This window comes from Camelus bactrianus, chromosome 10 (genome assembly GCF_048773025.1).
Source record: "Camelus bactrianus isolate YW-2024 breed Bactrian camel chromosome 10, ASM4877302v1, whole genome shotgun sequence".
Taxonomy (NCBI): Eukaryota; Metazoa; Chordata; class Mammalia; order Artiodactyla; family Camelidae; genus Camelus; species Camelus bactrianus.
This window is the reverse complement of record NC_133548.1, coordinates 19,747,592-19,769,960: the sequence shown is the minus strand read 5'-3', so window position 1 is coordinate 19,769,960 and position 22,369 is coordinate 19,747,592. Positions and strand designations below refer to the sequence as shown.

The 22,369-nt window shown below is 40.5% G+C and overlaps 1 protein-coding gene across 11 annotated transcripts in view; it reads right to left on the bottom strand.

Moving 5' to 3' along the window:
• Positions 1–22,369, bottom strand: part of LRRC4C (leucine rich repeat containing 4C) — a 1,083,236-nt gene that overhangs the window by 101,761 nt on the left and 959,106 nt on the right. For 8 of the 11 annotated variants that reach the window (XM_074372152.1, XM_074372154.1, XM_074372153.1 and 5 more), the window contains one exon: positions 6,063–6,141. The exons of the other annotated variants lie outside the window; for them this stretch is intronic. The gene's annotated coding sequence lies outside the window, so the exon portion shown is untranslated. The remainder of the gene's footprint in view (positions 1–6,062; positions 6,142–22,369) is intronic. 11 annotated transcript variants of the gene reach the window in all.

Below are 22,369 nucleotides of genomic sequence, written 5' to 3'. Positions count from 1 at the left end.
GCCGACAAAGAGAGAGCTGTTCATTCTGCCCTTCATGGCTCATGGTGGGCAAGGAAAATTTTCTGGATTCTGTTGACTGCCATCAGGTCACTGGTTCCAGAAAGGAAGTCCTAAGACCCAGGCTACGTTTTTAAACACGGTTTGACCTCGACTGAAGAAAACAAAGTGGACAGGATGAGCACAAGAGAACACAAGGAATTTTTAAATCCCAAGTCACTTATTTCAGATGAAAAAAGGAACTCTCCAAAGAGAACAGCAGCTGCGGGCTTAAGGAGCTACCAGCCCTGCCAAATTGTAATACAGCCCTAAATACCCCCCTGTAATTATTGTTTTCCTCATATGACTACACAGCTCTCATAGGAGGTAACAAAATTTTTCATCTTTGTTCTCCCAGAACTTGTGGTCCCTCAACAGCGCTCACCAGGATCTATGAGTTCTTCCTTTCGGGCGTAGAGAAGGCTACTTCCAGCCCCTCCCTGCCAGGGTCCTCACCGTTAGGTGGGGCCAGATGACCTGGGACAAGTGGATTGTAAATAGTATATGTGTCACTTTAGGGGAGGGGAAGCAGAGAAAATCCTCCCTGAGGACTCTCCCATTCTCTTTTCCCCTGTGATAACAATCTGGAAGCCATGGGTTGAGAAGGGAAAGGCATAAGATAGCCTGGTCCCCACATCACTTCAGAGGGTGCCACCCTGGAGAACAGGCAGGCCCACGGTAACCTTAGCAAGCACAAAAAATAAACTTTTGTTGTGTTAATCCATTGGGACTTTAGGATGGATCTGCTACCACAGCAGAGTTCAGACAATCCTGACTAACACAACTCCCAAAACAGTAGGATGCGGTGAGTGCCTAATATGTAGCTCTTTAAAGAACAAATGTGCAGAGCTGAGAAGGTATTTTACAATACCTAAGTCTAGATAGGGATTATAAAGAAAACACACACACAGACACACACACACACACGCACATGGTCATGTTGACTTATTTGAAAAATCAATTTATGCATATTAAGCACATACAGACTGTATATCAAGGGACTAGACAGCTCTGGGGCCACACAGCATGGTTCCTAATTGCTGACTAAGGGATAGACAGGTCATATTCAGGTCCAAAGATGATTACCACCACAGAGCAGCCCGTATATGTTAGGTTCAAGGTGTGAAAATGCATAAAAGAAACCTGATTTAACATGAAGTCAGGAAGCCATGAAGGGAGAGCTCTCACGCAGGTATTCCTCTGGTCTCAACTGACATGATCAGCAGGAAGAGAGAGACTGCTACCACTTGAGAGAAAGAAACCACAGCAACCCCAAATTCTCCCCCAGTTAACTTCTGTTCAAAACAACCCTCCCCGATTTCTTCCCAGACCTAACAAAGGCTGGCCTCCCCTTTGTTTCTTCCAGTGTGGTTTGCCGTAGTTTGCTTGTCCTGAATTGCAATTCATGTGCTATTCCCAAACAAACTCATCTTTGCATAGTGACAATCGTCACTCACCTGGTTGGAAGGGAGTGAAACTATAGCTTTTACTCAATTCTCATTCTTTTTCTGCCTTTTTACTAAATGGTTTATCTCGGCAGAGTCCAAGCTGCTCCATGAACAAAGAAGGATGGGCACTTTCACTGCAGCCACCAACCGTCCCATTTTGAGCCTGATGGCAGAGAGCAGTTAGAGATCCAGGTATTCGCTCAGCTCCACTGGTGGGCACCTGCATGACTTTCATCTCTAATTAGAACCTCCCTTCCTCTCTGTCTGCCCAGTGGTAAAGTGGGCTTGATGACGTCCCCAACACAATGTCATGGCAAGGACAGAGCAGCACCATGTCTATAAAGGAACTAGTGAAGTCTTTGGTACATGTTGGCACCTAATAAACGTTGGTTTTATTTCCTCATTCCTTTTCTGTTATTCTCACATCCCTCTCTCTTACTCTCCCCTATAATTCCTTTCAGTGTCTTATTTGTTTGTTTAAACTCAAAAACAAAAGGGATGAATGCTAGATGATCGTTAAACTAACTCTCAGTAGGAAATATTTATGCCCTTGATGTTTGGTTACTACCTGGATTTGTTATTGACAGCAAGCTACAAGAACCAAAATAATGATATCTCAGAGCACCAACATCGGAGTTCGAGAAGGAGAAGAGGGAAGTTAAAGAAGAAGCAATGACAGAACAAAATGACAAAGGGTGCAAAGTAACCTGTAAACAGCCACAGCTGAATGGACTTCAAAAAAAAAAAAAATTAGAGTCTCATAGAGTCAACCGTGTCTGGAGTCTCTTGGATTTTAATTAATTCAGATACATTTAAAACGTATTTTTAGCACAGGTGGTGCATCACTTTGCTTAGTGGAATGCAAAAGGATCTGAAGTTAATACAGTCGACCTCAGTATCTGTGCGGAGATTGGTTTCCAGGACACCCACAGATCCCCCAATCCTCAGATGCTCAAGTCCTTTATGTAAAATGGCACAGTATTTGCATATAACCTACCCACATCCTCCCATATACTTTAAATCATCTCTAGATTACTTATAATCCCTATTACAAGTTAAGTGCTATGTAAACAGCCGTGAAGACAATGTAAATGCTATGTGAATAGCTGCCAGCATGGTAAATTCAAGTTTTACTTTCTGAAACTTTTCAGAGTTTTTTTTTTCCCTGAATATTTTTGATCCATGGTTGGTTGAGTCTTTGGATGTGGACCCTGCAGATATAGAGGGCCGACTGCATAATAGCACAAGCTTCACATCATTCATCTGCGCTCTTAAGAGAGTATTTTCCATGTGTGGGCAATACAGAAGATGGAACAATGTTTTCAAATACTTTCTTGGTTCTCTAAGCCAGTCTCAGCCAACACATTCAATATCCAGTAAGAACAAGTGGGCACTGCTTTATCCAACTCTTTCTTGACACGTTCTTGATTACCTCTGATTTTTTAATGTACTTCGCCTCCTGGCAATGACCCCAAACTTGCTCTTGGATTTGATAATGACTCATGTCCTTTGATTATCCTCACTTCTGTCTGCACTTAATCCTTAGACTGCATGGACTACAGAAATCCCAGATGGTACCCCAGTATCCCACCCAGCTAATGGCACCAGGCAGGGCAATCAGCAACCAGAGGAGGGTTCCAGAATTATTATTTTTTTAAATGTCTAAGTGCCATCATATCAAAGAGATATAAAAAGTCTTCATCTTTACGACCAACCAACACTGCAAAGTAACTATCATGGCAAAGTTCATTTAAAAAGGAATTTTAATTCACACGAGTTTGAGAAATGAACATCCTTATCCCATGGGAGTGTCAGAGTTGTAAAGAAGGATCACTGAATGGGTAAATGGCTGACCATGAAAACACACTTCTAAGGCAGTTTGAAAATATTTCCCTTTCCCATCCCTGATTCATGTACCTTCTGAAGTGCTGTGCCCTATATGCTAAGGACAGGTGTTTGTATATAAGGCGATCCTTTCTCCTGCAGATTCTAATGAACTAGGCCCAGAGGGGCAAAAAAAAAAAAAAAAAAAAAAATCAAAATTTGAGAGAAGCAACAGCAAAAACACCATCCAGATAGGTCCTCCCTCACCTCCAACAATCCCACTCAAGCTCTAGGAGTTAGCCTGAATTCCAAAGAATGGTATTTTAATCTCAGCAGTGTGTTAGTCAGATGACACTAACCTATGTCTCTTGGCTCGAGCTCTCTACTTATATGCCTGCAATACAACAAAGACTTTGCCTCCAGCTGTCTTCTGGCCTCCACGTGCAAATGACCATGTTCCAAATTCTTCCCCCTTCGCAAAGTCTCCCTAACTCCCTCCCCAGCAGAGCTGATTTCTATTTTTTTTTTTCAGCTCTCTAACACGGTATTTCCAGAGCTAGATTTTTTTTAGACGCAGCCTGCTTTGTATTTGGTCGGTGTGTCTGTCTGTCACTCATGTCATTTTGTCTAAATGCAAACTGAGAATCCCTGGGACCGCCTCCCGTGATCTTTATGTCCCTGCCAGTGCCTGGTCTGCTCCTTTGTAACCTAGGACTTAGTCAATGTGTATCGAATGGAAGGGAGAATATCAAAAAACGAGGGACATCACATACGGTTTCTTCCTCTTTCATATTTATCTTAGAGAAGTGAGTCACCCAGCTCAGCATAAATATGCAACATCCCAAGGGAGAGTAGACGGCTCAGACAACCAACGGCGTGTCCAAAATTCTTCAGGCAGGATTCAGTGGTCTCTGTGAGATAAGGCCTGCTAAAGAAGCAAAAAAGAACTCCACCGCCTTCCTAATGTGTTGGCTCCCAAGATCTTCCTTATTCCTAATTGTGTTGTATCTAAACCTCTCTCTAGCTGCCATCTTTCCACTAGAAAGCCCAGCCAAGAGAAGCAGAAAGCTTTCTCAACACTTAATAATAAAACCAGACAGTGCAGAAAGCTCCTACATTGTGTGGCAAGGGCCGGGGTGGGGTGGGGTGGGGTGAGGTGGGTGGGTGGGTGCCTTAACCAGGCTGGATGGTACTCCCTTGAGAGACGAAATCCCAACAAACATGTTAACAAATTGATTTCTTTCCCGGTAGGATACCTAGCTTACTTCTGGCCACGCCTCTTAATCTGATGGAGCAGGATATTGCTACTCAAAGTCCTGGAGACCAGCAGCAGCAGCATCAGATGGAAGAATTTCAGAAAAGCAGACTTGCAGACCTAGACCTACAGAATCAGACTTTGCATTTAACAGTATCCTCAAGCAACTCAAATGTATGTAACATTTTCAGAGGCCTGAGCACTGGATACTCTAGCAGCGATATTTCATTTGCATCCTGGAAGTCTCTTTGTTCTAAGCCATGAGTTTTATTGGAAAAGTAAAGTATTTGCTTCTCACACGCTCTCCTTCTCTACCCCTTACTGTTTTCTATATATTTATCCATTTGCTTTAATGTGCAGCATAAAAAAAAAGATTTCTATCATGCTTTATTGTACACATTTCTTTCATATACATTATCTCATTTGATCCTTATAATATCCCTGAAGACACTACTATATATAACTTAACAAATGCCATCTAGGTAATAAGTATCTGAGAATGACATGAATAATGGTATAAAGATGCTTCCCTCATAACTAACAAATTCTTCTAATCTCAGAATTCTCTGCATTATAAGCTGTACTTCAGAAATAAACTAAGTTCACATGTTTAACAGAGGAAGATGGATATTTAAGGTACCTGATAGGGGGAATCTGAAAAGACAAGAAAGACTTGCATTATGAATTTAGGGGAAAGAAACGGAAAAGGGATATTAAATTTCATGGGCCTCCTACACACGCGCCCCCTCCCCCATAATCCAGAGAGACAATGACTTGAAACCCCAGGTTTATTTCACTCTTGCCACCCCCAGAACCCAGCTTATTTCATACAGAGACACAAAACATGCGCACTCTTGATGAAAGCTTTTACAGCTGCCATTGCCTAACGGACTTGCTGTCAGTTTTTCTAAAATGTGTCCACTGAAGATATGAGAGAGAAAAAAAGCCAATCCTTGTTCATAAACAATAGTTTTCAACAAATTAAAACCAGACTTAGGCACTGTTATCCTGTACGGCAGGACCTCTTCAGCATCCATACTCTTTCATGTGACCTGAACTTTTCAGCCATGAGTAAAACATAAGGCAGTGTTAATAAAGAAACGTATTATTAGTTTTATTAAGCAGCTGTTTGTAGTGTTAGAACACAACAGAGTAAGTTATCAACCATACTCACAACCAGGGTGTATTTTCAAAATGTGGAATTCAAATCTATGCCCTACACTCAGTTAAGGATCCGCACACAATGCAAAATATTGACTAGGACTTGAGCCTGCATCAGGATGCTTAAACACTGTCATTTAGACACCCCCAAATGCATCATTTTTTATAAGAGCTTCTTGCTTGTTGCAAACTGGAACTCACACTGGTAGTTCGGAGTCTAAAGTTAAAAATCCTATCAGTAGAATATTAGAATAAGAAGAGATTTTAGAGAGACAGTGTAGACCTACTTCCATTTTATAGATTTGGGAAGAGAAGCCCAGCGAGGCCACTCAACTTACCGTAAGCTCCACGGCGGTCCGTCACGGACTAGCTCAGTAACTGGGTAAGGCCCCTCTCTCTCAGCCTCAGTTTCGTGACCTGCAAAATGAGGTGATTGGACTTGGTGATATAGGATCCCAGACAGCTGGAAAGTGCCATTATTCCTGCAAGATGAGGAGCCACATCCTAGAGTATCTCCCCCTCCAAAAGCAACGTACAAGCAGATGAAAAGGTATTTAAGTGGCCCCTGGCACTGCTGGTGTTCCAGCTTACTGACACTGTATCTCAGCTTGAGACTTCAGAACCTGGGAGGCTGCCGCGGCCACCAGAGTCAGATCAGGAGAGAACGGCTGTTGGCATATTCTTTGCCTGAGGGATGTTGCAACTGAAAACCAGTCTGGAGTGATGGTGAATCCTCTCCTCCCCCTTCCGAGGGTCTGGTGACTCCCTCTGTCTGGGCTTTGCCTCAGGGATGTCTCCTCAAGGTTCCTTGGAGCCCTAGGAACCCAGCCCTTGACCCAACCCCAGACAAAGACGCGTTTCCTCCTGAAGACTCCCCACCCGGACAAGTCACTCAAAAGCAGCCTTAAAAGGGACTCCAGGCTCCAGGGAGCTGCACATTTTACCATCTTTGAATCAGCCGTCTGGGCTTGTCCAGTCCGTAGTGAAACCTTTTTATTTTACTACAATTTTATTATGTTAATAAACAAAGAGTTGGTATGCTTAGTGAAAAAGGCGAATTCAAGCCTTTGAATGGAGGACCTGTCACGATCAATGGTCAGGCTTTCGCTACATTCACTTATCTTCCATTCCTCATTCATCTAGGGTAGGATCATGGAAATAACTTCTGTTTATTTTTATAAATGAGTTTCCATCTTTCCCTTTTTCTTTTTATCCTTACTATTTTCTCATGAGCAATCAGAAAGTCGGGCAATGGTTTAGAAATTTTAAAGGACATTTGAATACAACAACAAGGCAGGACCCGGATATTCTGTATGCAGAAGTGGGCACTGCCAATGCCCCTATCAGTTAAGTCAATCACTAAATCAAAGTTTAATTGATTGGGCTCAATTTAATGACATACACGAGTGAACCTGAAACACTGCGTCCTGTCAGCAGTAACACATTTAAGGAAAGCTACTATCTACGTCTAAATAATTGTATACAGGATGTGGTCAGCCAAGAGAATAAGAATTCCATAGACCCTGTCTCATCCAATAAGCATCTATCACTATGATTATTATCACCTGTCATTTATAGAGTGCTTATTACATGTTGGTCACTTTCCTAAACACTTGGCGTAAGTGTGCAGTTCTAACCTCACAGCAACACTGGGATGTTAACCCCACGAGAAGACTTGGTGGTGAGAAGAAGCTGAATAGTGGCCTCAAAGAAGGGTTAGCTTGTTGAAAAACAAGCTCAGGCATTTTTAATTGGCTCCACTGGCTCTATTAGGCAAAACCAAGAAGGGAAGGTAGAGGGAAACGTACTTTGGCTCAAGTCCCACCTATAGGCACTGAACAGCGGACAGTCCCTGCCTGCAGGGAGCCTGTTTATTGGTAAAGGTACTCAGCATCAGGGTTCTGGGCCCAGCTCCCGAGGATGCTACAGAAAGGGATGCTGGCAATGGGTGTAAGGACTGGAGGAGCTCTGAGGACCTGCCAGCTCTGGAATTCTGGGTAAAAGTAATATTGTGAACATTGAGAGCATAGCTGTACAAATGAATGAATGAACCAATACACGGATGAACAATCTTAGAAACGTAAACATGTATGTGTCTCGGTTATCACACTCACATTCTACCGTTGTGTGAAATCTGTGCGTGTCCTTTCATTTTCATTCCTATTAGACCGTAAGTTTACTGAATCTTGCTTCACCACATACTAAGTATTAACCTTGGGAAAAGTGCCCATTTTTCTCTTCCGCAATGATGGGAGCTGGCATGCAGGGCTGTCATAAGGAATACATTAGAATCCATATTTAAAGGATTTTGCCCAGTGCCTGGTATGAGCAGGCAACAAATAAAATTAAATAGAGCTTTTAATTAGTATTAATATCACCACTGTTATTTACTACTGTTATTATTGTGATTATTACTAAGCCACAGATAAATGTCTTAGAGTCAGCATCTTTGACTTTAGAGTTTAATTAACACCAACCAATAGCCATCTTTACATTCCAACAGATCCATCCAAACAGCAAAGTTTTACCTTCCAACCTACCAATCTAAATTGTCTGAGGAGAGAGAAACGAGCCCATGTTACCCAAGAATCTATCAAAAAAGCAATCCGATAAAATGCTTTCTGCACGCTGCTCTCTTAAATAAAAGGAGAATATGGAGTAAGGAAAAGAGAAAAAATAAAATATTTTATTCCATGCTGTTAAAAATCATCATTCATTGAAGCTTGTGGTATGGATGACAAATGAACATACATTTCTTTTTATCTGTAGTGAAGGACCGGTTATATGCCTTTGCAATTAAGAAAAGTCTCCAATATTGTTATGAAATCAATGCCACATGCATTTGAACGTGGCTTCTGGACTAGCAGGACCTCTTGTTACTGTAGTAACAAGATGGTTGGTTTTTTAACTCTTATGTATTCAAGCTGATTTAAAAAGGCAAGTTTCCACCAATATTTTCCATACAGTTTTAGTGTGGAGCTCTTCTTTTTAAAGACTATCTTAGTCCAACATAAGCTAAGGCACTTTACATACCTATCATTGGCTAAAGAAGTATTTCATTCTTCCTGGAATTACTGAAGTACCTTCCAGGAGTCTGAAGAGTAGGTAGAAAAGCATCCTTCAACTAGGAAACACCTTGTATTATTGATGAGAAAAATGAGTGATTTGATCATGTCCCACAGCGACTTAATGGCAAAAGTCAGAATTCATGATTCCTGCATTTATTCAGCCCATGTTCATTGAGAGCCGTGCATATGCGCATTGTGCGCTAGGCTGCCTATATATACCACGCATATGATTTTTTAAGGTCATTCAATTTCCATTTGACAACTATTCTTTTAATATCTACTACGTGCAGACACTGTGTTTGGCACAGTGTATTAAGAGTTGCTATCTGTCACAAGCATTTTAAATGCTAGTTGGGAATGCACCAACTACCTAAATAGTTATAGTAACTGATAGATTGTAGTTAATATCATAATAAAGAAGAAAAATTTGCTAGAGGAAAAAGAAAAAAGAAATGAACAGAGTTGGTCCATACTTTTTCCCCAGACATCAAATACTCAATATTACTTTGTTTTTGGTTAACTCTGCAGACTTTTGATTTAGTACTTAGTCTCCATGGTGATTAAGGGATGTGGAAAATGATAACATTGGCATTTCATTTAGATGCTTCTGTGAGGTGACATGTATGACAGATTCATTCTTCTAACTTAACTGTGATGAAAATCATCTCATCTCCTATTAGTAGGAGAAATATGAACAGAAGCATGTGGTTTCCCTCACCACTAATATTTTTACCGGAGGGAAAGATATTAACTAAAAGAAACTGAACGCTATCTTCTGATTTTTTAATGATCCTTGTTTGAACCCTCAAATCACTGCTTATATAACAGGCTATAAGTAGCAGTATCATATTTTGATTTCTACCTTTTTTGGATGATAGAAGCAGCTCATTCTTTTTTTTTTTTTTTCTCTTAAGTGGGGGAGGTAATTTTTTTATTTTAGGCTTATTTATTTTAAACAGAAGTCCTGGGAATTGAACCCAGGACCTTGTGCATACTAGGCATGCACTCCACCACTGAGCTATACCCTCCCCCAATAGAAGTAGCTCATTCTTTAATAATAAAATTCACCATTCCATGAAATTTCAAACTAAAATATAAACATTAGAAATAAAAAGCATGTATGTGAACATATATGTGTCATATACATATATATATACATATATATATGTGTATATATATATATATAAATATATTAATTCCAGTATTTATGCTCACAGGAAACAGAAAATCATTTGTTTACTATTCCTGCCATGACTTATCTGGAATCTAAACATCTTCATACACAACAGCAAAGACGAATAATACAACCTGCTGAGCAGGAGATAAAGTGACACCATTTCCCCAGGTGGAGTTTATGGTTCTCTTTTAATCACTCAAGGTTCTGAATTTTTCTTTAGTCGAAACTAATCTTGCTTGCTTTCAACCTTACACTCCTGTCCCTCGAATCCTATAACTCCTTCCTTTTTGTGAAACTAATTTAAACATGACCCTTTTTAAATCACCACGTGTGCCGTCAGCATCAACATTTCAAAAACATCTGCATATCCACTGTCTGTACCACACTTGTTTCATTTTGTTAATTGAAAGGTTCTTAAACCACCTCATTATCTGCCCATAGCACTCAGCATTTTCCTGCCATAAAGCTACCTTTTGCGATGTCTTCTCTGCCAACCAGGAAGGCTAGAATCGTACTTAAGGTCCCCATGTTTTCACACCACAATGGGGGGAAGAGAAGGGAACTGATACTGAATCCCTACTACAGGTCAGGCTGTAAATGGTATGGTATTTCATCTTCAAAACAATCGTATGATATAGATACCATTACATGCATTTGAAGAAGAAAATGGGAGCAAAGAGAAATTCTGTTAGTTATCAAAAGTCCCACGAGGGCTAAGTTCTGGACGGGAGACTCTCACACTCCGGGCCACTGCACAGTCCCGTCAGTACTACAGAAACACTGACTGAGTCTCTGATCTTTTTTTTTTTTTTTTCCATCGGAGAGCCTTTGAAGGCCTTCATATTCTGGGTTTTCCAGATATAGCAATCATGTTATCTCCTAAATGGTTCTAAGCCGTGTAAAGCCCTTTTCCAAAGTTCATGTCCTAGAAAGGTTTGGAAGAGAGGAAGACTTAGCGGTCAGTCTGTAAACACAGTGACTGCTCTAGGGGGAAAGTAAAGCCAGGATACCAGGAAAGTTTCCTCCCACTAGTAGAAAATGATTTTCTGTCTTTTCTTAGGAGGTTTTGCATATACAGCTTAAACATTTCAAACAAACAAACAAACAGAAACCCTCCCACATACAGTAGGTCATTTCACTGATTTGCATATATCCATGAATCAAAGTCTGCCTCAGTGGTACCCGCGTCCGGTAAAAGCATTGAGGCATGATTAGTTTTCTGTGATTTTCTCAACTTTGCACCTCTACCCAGAATGCTCTCTGCCTTTCCTAGGGAAGCCATTCTTCATTTTTTTGTGCCAAGCACCAAAGTCAATTCCTCCACAAAGCTTTTTCCAACATCTCCCCACCCCTCCTTCTTCTTCCTTTGAGTTCCCCCAGCACTTCCTTCATGTCCCTAAATAGCACTTCTCATGGTGCTTTATACATTTCTCTACCCTACAGACAAGGTGTTTCAACCCAGCACCGCTGCCTTTTGGGGCTATATAATTATCACTGTTTTCTTTACAGGGCTGCCCTGGGAATTGTAGGATGTTTAGCAGCATCCTGGGACTCGACCCACTGAATGCCAGTAGCATCTCCCCTTCAACTGTGACAACCAAATATGTCTCTAGATAGTGCCAAGTGTCCCCTGAGTGGTGGCAGTTTACATCCACTGCTTTAGATCATGGGGACCACATGAGCAGTGATTGTGCTTTTTTTTCATCCTTATATACCCAGGAGTGTTAGGCTCATGGAAAGAGGTAATTAAAATGAGTCTCATTTCCCAATGACTGTTTACTGTATTATAAAATGCACTGAATTCACACTTCATCCAAAAGTGAAACAAAAGTGACTGCTAAATGACACTCTAGATTCAAAGAAAGTGAGATCAAAAGTCATTGGATGTCAAAGTGGGAAAAAAATACTTTTCTCTATATTTAAGAAATAAAAAGTATATATACATACACATATATATATAACAATTATATACATGAAATATATTGTATATGTGTGTATACACACACACATACACACACACATACACACACATTTAATGAACTTTCCTGGAAAATTGCATTCAGAAAACTAGATAAAAGTAATCTGATATCTCTAAATACATCGTATCTAGAATGCTTTGTTCACTAAAATGTACAGTGAATCTCTAGCTTTTTATTTTTTCCTCACAGATCCATTCACGAAAAAAGTGAGGCTTATTTTAAAATTTCAAAATCAGAGGGACCTGATTAAATAAAACAGCACAGACGGTATGATATTGCCTTTTTTCCTGACAAGATACTCATCTCTTCCCAATTTAGTGGAAAACAATTTAAAGTTATCCAACTTTGCTTATTCTGTAGAATAGTTAACCACCTATTTGGATTGAAAACAAAACAAAACAAACAAACAAAAAACCACTGTGATCTGAACACCAACTTGTGGTCAAAGACTTTTTCTCACCTCAGAAGTGAATCGGCCCTGCATGTCTTTATTTCCTGAGCTGAGGTTTTAAAGTTCTAAAAGGGAGATAGGTTTGTCTTTTCAGGTTTGGGTAGTTTAAAATCGACCAAAATCAGATACTCTCATTGGGATACTGTAGGCAGTAGTGATGCATTTGGCAAGTCAGCAATCTTTGCAGGAACGAAGCGTAAACACAAGAACAGACCGGAGGTCACTCAACAGGCGTGATCTACGAACTGTAGAATGCGAGCATTTTGGTGGTCACACTTTATTGGTTATCTCTTTTTGGTTTTAGATATATTCATTATTCTTTTCATTATAATACTATGCAATAGTGATTATTCTTGCTCCTATAAAGAGGAAGTAATTAAATACCAGGACAATTAAAAAATTACATGATGTCATTTCACTACATAATGAGTGAAGCAAAATTCACCCCGAGGTTCTTCTCTGATACGGACAGCAAGCCCCTCAGAGTGCCCAGCAGTCACTTCTGCAACCAACCCTCCTCCCAAAAGCAGCCACCTTCACCCTCAAACTTATCACCAGAGACATTTTCAAACCTCCCCAGTCCCTCGCCTCCTGGGCTGCCATCAGCCCCCTGCCCCGCAAGGCATGCAGAAAAGAAAGTTGAAGGAACCGAACTGCAAGGAAACGTGCATTTATAGAACAGTTTAATTCACAGACTGAGGGGCCTGAATACCTGACGTAAGAAACAAACCAACCAACCGTTGTGGTTTCACCTCCTTGCTTTACACCAACCGGTCCCCTTTCCTCTGATTGTAGTTTAAAGAAATACCTGAGCTCCAGTAAGTTACTTTACCTTAAAAGAGCTTACGTCACACCTTACACAGATTTCAGTTCTCAGGATGCTTCGACAAATAAGTCATTTCCCGACGCTCTCACTGCAGCATTGTGTGCTGTGAGTCAGCCGACACCACCCGCTCGTCGGGGCCCCTGTTTGTAGATGCCTCTTGGAAGCCCCCTTTGGTGTTCGGGGTTGGGCGGCTTGTCTGGCATCTGGTTCCAACCAGCTTCTAACCAGCAACCTGAACTCAGCTTCTCTGAGCTTCAAAGGATCATTTATACTTAATTCAACCTATTATCTCTATATATCTGTATATATCCTTATCTCTCTCTCTCTATTTCGTGAAATCAGAAGACTCAAGTGCAATGTTATAGGTCAAAGCATTGTGTAAACCACAAAACATTATTCAAATCTAGTGATCAAGCAACTGTACACACACGCGCACACACACACACACACACACACAGTGTCCCAGGGAACAGATAGCTCCAGTATTGATCATGAATCTATAGATATTAAACCTATAGATACAGACTGACTCCATTTCATCCTGATTGGGGTGTGACAAGGTCAAGGATTGATTTAGGTTTCCAGGAGGAGGCAAAAAATAAAAATGCTCTTTCTGAACATTTTTACTACATTTTGCTCTCACTGAGGGTTTCCGTGTGGAGTGGAAATGGTTTAAAACCCACAGGATGGCAAAGATAAAACAGCCCAGTTTATAAATGTGTGCCCAGGATTCATTGTACTTGTCCGTATGATCTTAATATATGAAATGAAAAACCCCTAAATGATTGCAGCAGATAACATACGACTAATGAAAGTAAAGCGATCAAAACTTTCTGTCATCCAGATATTAAAAGATATGGCATATTTTATGTTTATTCACACAAACAATGTTTTAGTGGAGCACTTTTATATAGATGTATCACTGCACAAATCATCAGTACTTTCTTTTTGAGAAACAGAGACTTCAGACTCATCTTTCTAGACCTTAAGTGTCTCTCTGCTACTAAATGAAGTGTTTGCCCAAACACTTTAATGATGGCTGGATAAAAGTTTAGAGTTGTCCCTGATCCTGGAGAGAAAAGAATTTTGGATCAGAAGAAATTTCACCTAATCCTCAAGTATGTAAAATGCTACTTGGTGTTTATATAAATAGAAACAAATCCTAAATATCTTTGTTTTGGTTGCAGAAGCATTCCGTGCCAAAATCCCAAGTTACCATTCACCTAATTTCTCAAGCTACGTGTTTATGTTCAAATATCTAAGGCTACTTCTGGACTAGGAGGCTCAAAAAGAGTTGTCAACCCTTTTAAGTCTCTGCAATACATTTGGCTTTGTGATGGTATTATTAGAAAACAGAGGTACATGAGAGCACAATTCCTTGCCCGGGCTGGCAAGGAGACATTCCTAACCCACTGTTTGTTTGCTTGTTTACTTGATGTTTTTGGCTGAATACCAAACAAAGAAGCAGGTGGGGATACAGAGCTGGTGCTGAATCGGATAAATCTTATTTTGCATCCCAGATATGATGCTTTCTACCTGCGGAAAATAAGACATTACTTAATCTCTGTAAAGCTCAGTTATCTTATCTGTACAATAAGAGTAACAGTAACCATCTCAAAATATACTCATGATGATTAAATAAGATTACCAGCGTAAGTGACAGCCCCTGTTGGCCTGTTCTGACTTCTCTTCAAAGGATCAGGGTGGACGTGGTTTGTCCTAAGTAAGGAAAGTGATGGAAATAAACTGATTCATGGATCCCTACACTTAACCCAAGTCTTAGTTCTGATACAAACCAGATGAGGGACCTTGTGTGAGTCATTTAACCTTTCTCCGCCTCAGATTTCTCAACCTTAAAGTGAGAAAACATTGAGACATCTTATTGTGTTGTTTTAAGAATTAAACGAGTTAATACCTGTAAAGTGCTTAACATACTATCTTATTATTTTGAGGTATGTTTTACATGATAATGAGTTTACTCCCACCCTAGAACTTTTTATAGTAATAAGTCATGCCCTTTCCCTCACATGTTAATCCTCAAAGCAGATTATCAAACTGTAGGACGAGTTCAAATTTTCTGGACCTTATTTTTAAGACAGAGAAAAACAGCAGTCTGGTGAGCAAGCTGAATGTCAGGTCCCCATCTTTTCTGATCTTCCCTGTTTCACAGGTGGCTTCGTTCCTGATTGTATTCTCAGATGCTGAGACAGGAAGGAAGGGGGCAGGGCACAGCCATTAAAAGAATGACACAGCAGTTAGCCTCGAGATGGCAGAAAAATCAACTCCCAATGGACCTTGAGGCTCAAGATGGTGGGAGATGTGACATCTAGGAGACCTGGGGCTTCATTACAGTCTCACTGTAATGTATTAGCTGCTCAATGGCACTCCCACAGGTGCCATGACAGTTCCGAGGCTGACCATAAAAGGTCAGAAACTGGGCGGTGGCTCAGTTCTTGGGTATCTCCACCCCTTCCCCAAAGTAGTTGGAATAATCCTCCCACTTGTTAGCATGTGAAATGACTGAGCTCATAAAAACCAGCAACACTGCACCTCCTGGCCTCTCGCTCCCTCACCTTCCGAGATGGCCTGCACTCTGTCTATGGAGTGTGTATCTACTGTTACTTCAACCACAGCCCCCAGCCTCATGGCCTCTCTGGGCTTCTGAGACGGCCTACATTTGGTATATGGAGTGTACACCTCTCTGAATAAACCTACTTTACTCAACTACGGCTTGCTGTTGAGTTCTTTCCTATGTGCAGCCAAGGACCCTCACAGCCCAGGGACTTGACCGGGACTTGAGACATGGCCATCCTCTTGCACCCCCCATTTTTTCCTGTATCAATACAAGTGCCTATGTTGCTAGTCCCCAAATGGCCAAAGCCTCACACTGTCAAGAAAAAAATTCATCTTTTCATTCTAACTTCTACTCAAAAGATCTGTCATCTGTCAGTGAAACACAATGAGGATAGTTGTTTACACTTTAGTCAAAATGAGTATTTGAAAGTAGCTTTTGATGGATGTTAGGGAAAAGAGCACAAGAGCCCAGAAAGTCTGAATGAAGCACATGCAAGGCCATGCACTGGGAGTGAACAGGACAGAAAGGATGGGCAGTAAGTTTTGAGCCATTTGCTACTCACTTCCATACTTCTCTGGAGACGCCCTGTGAGCAAGAATCAACAACTCCTCTTGTCCAGAAGAATGAAGAAATGACCTCATAGTTCTATGTGTCCTCATTTTCTTGCTATTGTGAAATATAATTTTTAGATTTTCCTATACTATTTTCCATCTTTCTAAGCACGAAACATGCCATATGATTTCTTAAACTATATGTGTGCACGTGCACATGTGCACGTGGATGCACTTTTCCTTAACTCTTCCACAATATTCACTGAATGCCTACCACATGTCTTCTTCTAGGAACTGCCCCTGGGCATACAACAAACAAAACCCCTTGCCTCTTAAAGTTTACCTTGAAAAAAATGAATAAACTCTATTGCATCTAAGATGACAAACACTTCAGACAAAAAGAAGCAAGGGAGAAGGGGACGGGGCATGAAGAGAGGGTGGGACTTTTACATTAGGGGTCAAGCAGGATCTCTCTAATTAGGTGACTTCTGAGCTCAACTCTGGGGCAGTTTGTGCTGTGCCATGAAGCTCTCTGTTCTAGAACATTGCAGGCAGCCACAGCAAGTGCAAAACCTCAACTAGGGAGCAAGTCTGACATGGGGGAGAAACACTGGAAATTTCCTGAAATTTGCATGATAATTTTAGCTATTACTCCAAGGTGTCAACAAAGCAAGGGTGATAAATATTCAATTCTCTGCTAGATCTGTCTTGATAATGCTCTAGATATACGAAAACCACCTAGACATTATCTATAATTTCTAAGAGAGCTAATTTTTTTTTAAAAAAAACCCATGCAAAGTAATTTGTTTAGCCCAAGAGTGGCTCATCCACAGAGTGTTTAAGCCAAGGGGAGGAAAACTCAGTACGTTTGTTATTGAGTGGTGTGGCTTTGTGCGGGCTACTTGGTCACTCTGAACCTCAGTCTCCTTACACACAATGGAAAGAGTGGAATCTGCCTCATGCTGATCACTGAGCTGTTCTAGCCTTGGACTGGAAAGCACTCAGTGAAGAATCATTGGCCACACACATGCAAAATATTTTGGTAAAATCTCATTTATACCAAGGCCATCTGTCTGTCAACTTCACTTATATGAGGGATGGCTAAGTCTTTAGAGGGAAGCCAAAATGTCCTTAGAAGACAAATTAGATATTATATCACCAAACTCATACATTTTTCTTCTAGAAAAAATCAATAAAAGCTCAAAGGCTCTCTCTCTTAGGGTCCATTTATTCATTGCTTAAGCATAAGTTTAATATTCTTGAATACATAGCTTTAAAGTATTACCACTGTTTACTTCAGTTTTAAGATGTATAGTACTTTTGGATATGTTGGATTGGCTTGGACCCACTCACAAATTCTGGGGAGCTAGACCCAGGAACTAACAATTGAGAATTATCAGTAAAGCTTCTAGATTTCTAGAGATCAGGGTTAATTTATGAGTAAGTTAGAAAACAATTTGATTAGGGAAGAAAGATTCCAGCTTTGGAATAACAGAATCCTGGATTCAAAGCCAAGATTACCACCAACAAGGAGTCACATTGAACATGTCTAAGCCTCTACTTTCTGTGCCTGGAACTGGAGGTAGTAATGAAACAGAGTAGGACTCTGGGGGGTCCTCCTTGGTACATATATCCTTCCCATGTCCCTCATTTCTTGTTTGCAGAGAACACTCTTCATTCAGCCTCCTTGACCTTCCCTGAGTTCCAAAGGGCAGATTCAAACAGTTGCTAATCGGGGAAGGAAGGGAGGGCAGAGACAAAGAAGGAGCAGTCAAGAAACAATAGTGCAGTGATTCAAGCTGGGTCCTGGGTCCTCCTCAAGGGATACACATAAGAATATCTTTGAACTCTTCTGTGGGAACTAAGGCCCCTTACCCAAGTGGAGGATGGTAACTTCAGGCTGAGCACAAGATCCCTGGAACACACAGTTACCTCACCACCAACCAATCAGAAGAAAGTCACACAACCTGCATTTTGCCTATAAAACCTTTTCCCTGGAAACCATCAGGGAGTTGAGACTTTTGGAGCATGAGCCTCCAGTTCTCCTTGCTTTGACCCTGCAATAAACTTTTCTCTGCTCCAAACTCCCGATGTTTCAGTTTGCTTGGCCTCACTGTGTGTCGGGTACATGAACTTTTGTTTAGTGGCAGTAATAAAAGTCCTACAGGATTGTGAGGAGTGTTGGGAAGGAATTACGGCGAGATGATCCTAGTAGAGAGCACTTCCTTCACTGTCCGACACATGCCCCAGACCTAGGACCTTGGCATCTGCAAACCTTGATGAACCCAGCACAACACTGTGAAAAACAGTGGCTACTCCTAAGTAACTACGTGAAAGTATGAATGTATTAGTTTAATGAACAAAGAGAGATATGTATAAATCAACCCATCAATTAACTCCACAACCATTGCTCCTGAATCCTTACAAATCATGAAAGCGGATACAATAACCCTTCATCATATCTTCTCTTACTGAATACTAAACGGTGTAGTATTCATGACTACAGAGGGAGAAATCTTTCTTGTCTTTACAGCCAGGATCTTAATTTAGTAGGCACAAAAGCATCAGGCTGAGAAATGTGCTCGCAGGTACTCCGGCAGAAGGCAGGAAGTCATTTTCTTTAAACCACTGCTTTAGCTTCAGCCACAGTTATCCATTCTCTCTTACAAGGAGGAATTCATTTATGTCTTCTGGAGGCAGATGTATCAAGCCATCGGGCATTTCTGCCAATCACCTCCTGCCAAAGCCCTGATGTTTTATTTCATTAGCGCAGGCACTTTCCATTAATTTGGATACTGTTTGAGAGTGTTGGTTCCAAAGGACATTGTTTTTCGGCTCTTCTATTTTGAAGGGCTATTTAATATATTACAGCAATGAATTGACCCCTCGCCAAGAAAGAAGCAGCGGTCACCCAAGTCTAATCAGTTTCCGACAATGTGATTCTAATGCTCGGCCCGAAGATGTTTATTGTGCTCTACCTGGAACGGACAGAAACAGATCAGATTTCTATCGGCTGAGTAGTGAAGACTAAACTAAACACATTATGCGAATGTTTGTTCCCTTCCTTCCTTCTTTCCTTCCTTCCTTAAGTATAAGAACATAAGATTATTCTACTGTGTGCTGAATATAAGAAACTGTTGATGTCTAAAAACATGTAACCTTATCTCCATTCTTTCTAGTTCCTAAGTAAACCCCAGTTTTATTCAGTTATCCACCCTCCCCAATGCAGCTCTCCAAAGAGTGGTCCTGACTCATCTGAGACAATCATGGTTGCCCTGTTTCCTTTGCTAGTGATGGGTCTGGGCACACAACGCTAGCCGGTGAAGCATAAAGGTAGGCTCAGTGGAGATCTCTGGGAAAGTTTTCCTCACTCTTAAAAGACTCCAGAACTGACAACGGCTTGATTTCTAGAATATACAAACAGCTCGTACAACTTAATAAGAAGCAAACAAATAACCTGATCCAGAAATGGGCAGAAGATCTAAACAAGCAGTTAGTTCTCCAATGAAGACATACTAATGGCCACTGGGCACACGAAAAAATGCTCAATATCACTAATTATCAGACAAATGCAAATCAAAACTGCAGTGAGGTATCACCTCACACCGGTCAGAATGGCCATTATTCAAAAGTCCACAAACAATAAATGCTGGAGAGGCTGTGGAGAAGAGGGAGCCCTCCTACACTGTTGGTGGGTATGTAGTTTGGTGCAGCCATTGTGGAAAACAGCATGGAGATTCCTCAAAAGACTAAAAATAAACACCATATGATTCAGCAATCCCACTCCTGGGAATATATCCAGAGGGAACCTTAATTCAAAAAGACACCTGCACCCAAATGTTCACAGCAGCACTATTTACAATAGCCAAGACATGGAAACAACCTCAATGTCCATCAACAGATGACTGCATAAAGAAGTTGTGGTATATTTATACAATGGAATACTACTCAGCCATAAAAAATAATAAAATAATGCCATTTTCAGCAACATGGATGTTCCTGGAGAATGTCATTCCAAGTGAAATAAACCAGAAACAGAAAGAAAAATACCATATGATGTCACTCATATGTGGAACCAAAAAAAAAAAGACAAAGTTATTTATAAATCCAAAACAGACACACAAACATAGAAAACAACCTTATGGTTACCCAGGAGGGGAAAGGCATAGAAAGGGATAAACTGGAGTTTAAGATTTGCAGATACTGACTGGTATGTATAAAATAGATACACATGTTTATACTGTATAGCACAGGGGACTATATTCGATATCTTGTAGTAGTTTATGGTGAAAAAGAATATGAAAATGAATATATGTATATTCATGTATGACTGAAGCAATGTGCTGCACACCAGAAATTGACACAAAATCATAAACTGACTACAGTTCAAAAAAAAAAAAAAATTAAAAGACTCAAGAAAGATAAACGGGTCCTGGCCAACATCATGTCTGGATATGATGCCCAGCACTGTTGTAACCCCTTGTGACCACAGGGGGCGTTTGACTAAAGACAAAGGTGTCAAGCCGGCAACCATGGAGCAAAATGATGGAAGGATGTTTGGCTGCTGTTCAACCAGTGAGAGAAACCAGAACCATTCTTCCCCTGACTTCGTGTTCTATGTGAAAATACATTTCTTTACTTTTTAAAAGCCAGTAGATATGCCTATTATTAAGTGCTACCCCAGGCTGTGGGTGAAATATCAACAGAGTGTATGTTCTGTAATAGAATTAGCCCTTCAAGAATCCAGGAATTACAATGTGAGCTACTCTGTATGGTTAAATATTACAGCAATGTGCCTGTCTCCTAAAAACAGCAAAACTGGGCATTAAGATTCCTCTATATCATGCTCATGGTCTCTGTGTGAATCTTTAATCCCTGCAATTATAGTGAGGGGGATATTTCACAGTGACACATCCAACCTTCTGGACCTCAAGTTTGGATTTGGACCCAATCTGAATGCTCTGATATTTGTGTGAACTTGTTTCACAAATAGCTGGGAGTTTTGGAAATACAAAATCCACCTTGAAAAAAAATTTCTGCCTAAACTCTTCGATTCTTTCAACTTGTTTTGGTTTCTCAATTTTCTCAATATACATTTGGAGAAAGGTAATTATCTGAACCATCCATCCCATAATGTTTATAGGTTGACTGCACTAATATATATATATGTATATAATTTATTTCATACATGTTAGCCTTTCTTCACCAACTAGAATTTAAGATCCCCGGGAGCAATGCCTAAATTCTTATATCATTTGCAGGCTCTAGCAAAAACTACTTACAGAGAAAACGTTCAGTCATATTTTGTGACCAGTTAAGTCACTGAGCAAATATGGAAAATAACACCAATCTCAGCACCTTTTTCCTTCTATCACGAGTGTTTAACCTTATATCTTTTATTAAGCCTACAATTACATTCGACTCTAACTAAATCTGTTCTAAAAAGGAAGAGTGTAAAACCTTGGCTTCTTCAAACTATCTTTTATCTAAAATTCTTCTGTCCGTCTCACACTGAAATGAATGAAGCATAAACCAGGGAGGAAGAGTTCACTTGCTGCACTTGAACTTCTGAATGTCAACAAACCAATACATCTAGCAACCCATGCATCAGCTTAAGGAATCACCGTGATTATTAACCAAGTCCACATAAAGATGACAATGAAGCAAATGATGATACATAGCTTACCTGTATCGGTTGCTTACCATGTACCAGGCACTGTCACATCTATTGACTTCTTTAATCCTCATAATAATTCTGAGTTTCATCCTGTTGTTATTCATATTTTGCCAATGAGGCAACGAAGACACAGAAAGTACAGCGATTTGCCCAAGGTCTCAGGGCTTACAAGTTGACTATTAGAGTCAGAATTTAAGGAAGCAGTCTGCATCTCAGCCTGCACCCTAAAAATAGCCATCCCTCAAAAGTGTTCCCTTCTCCATCTGAGAGAACTACAGAAATAAAATAAATACTTGTCTGGGGAGCTCTCGTGAGAGATGACAGAAGGGGAATCAAAGACC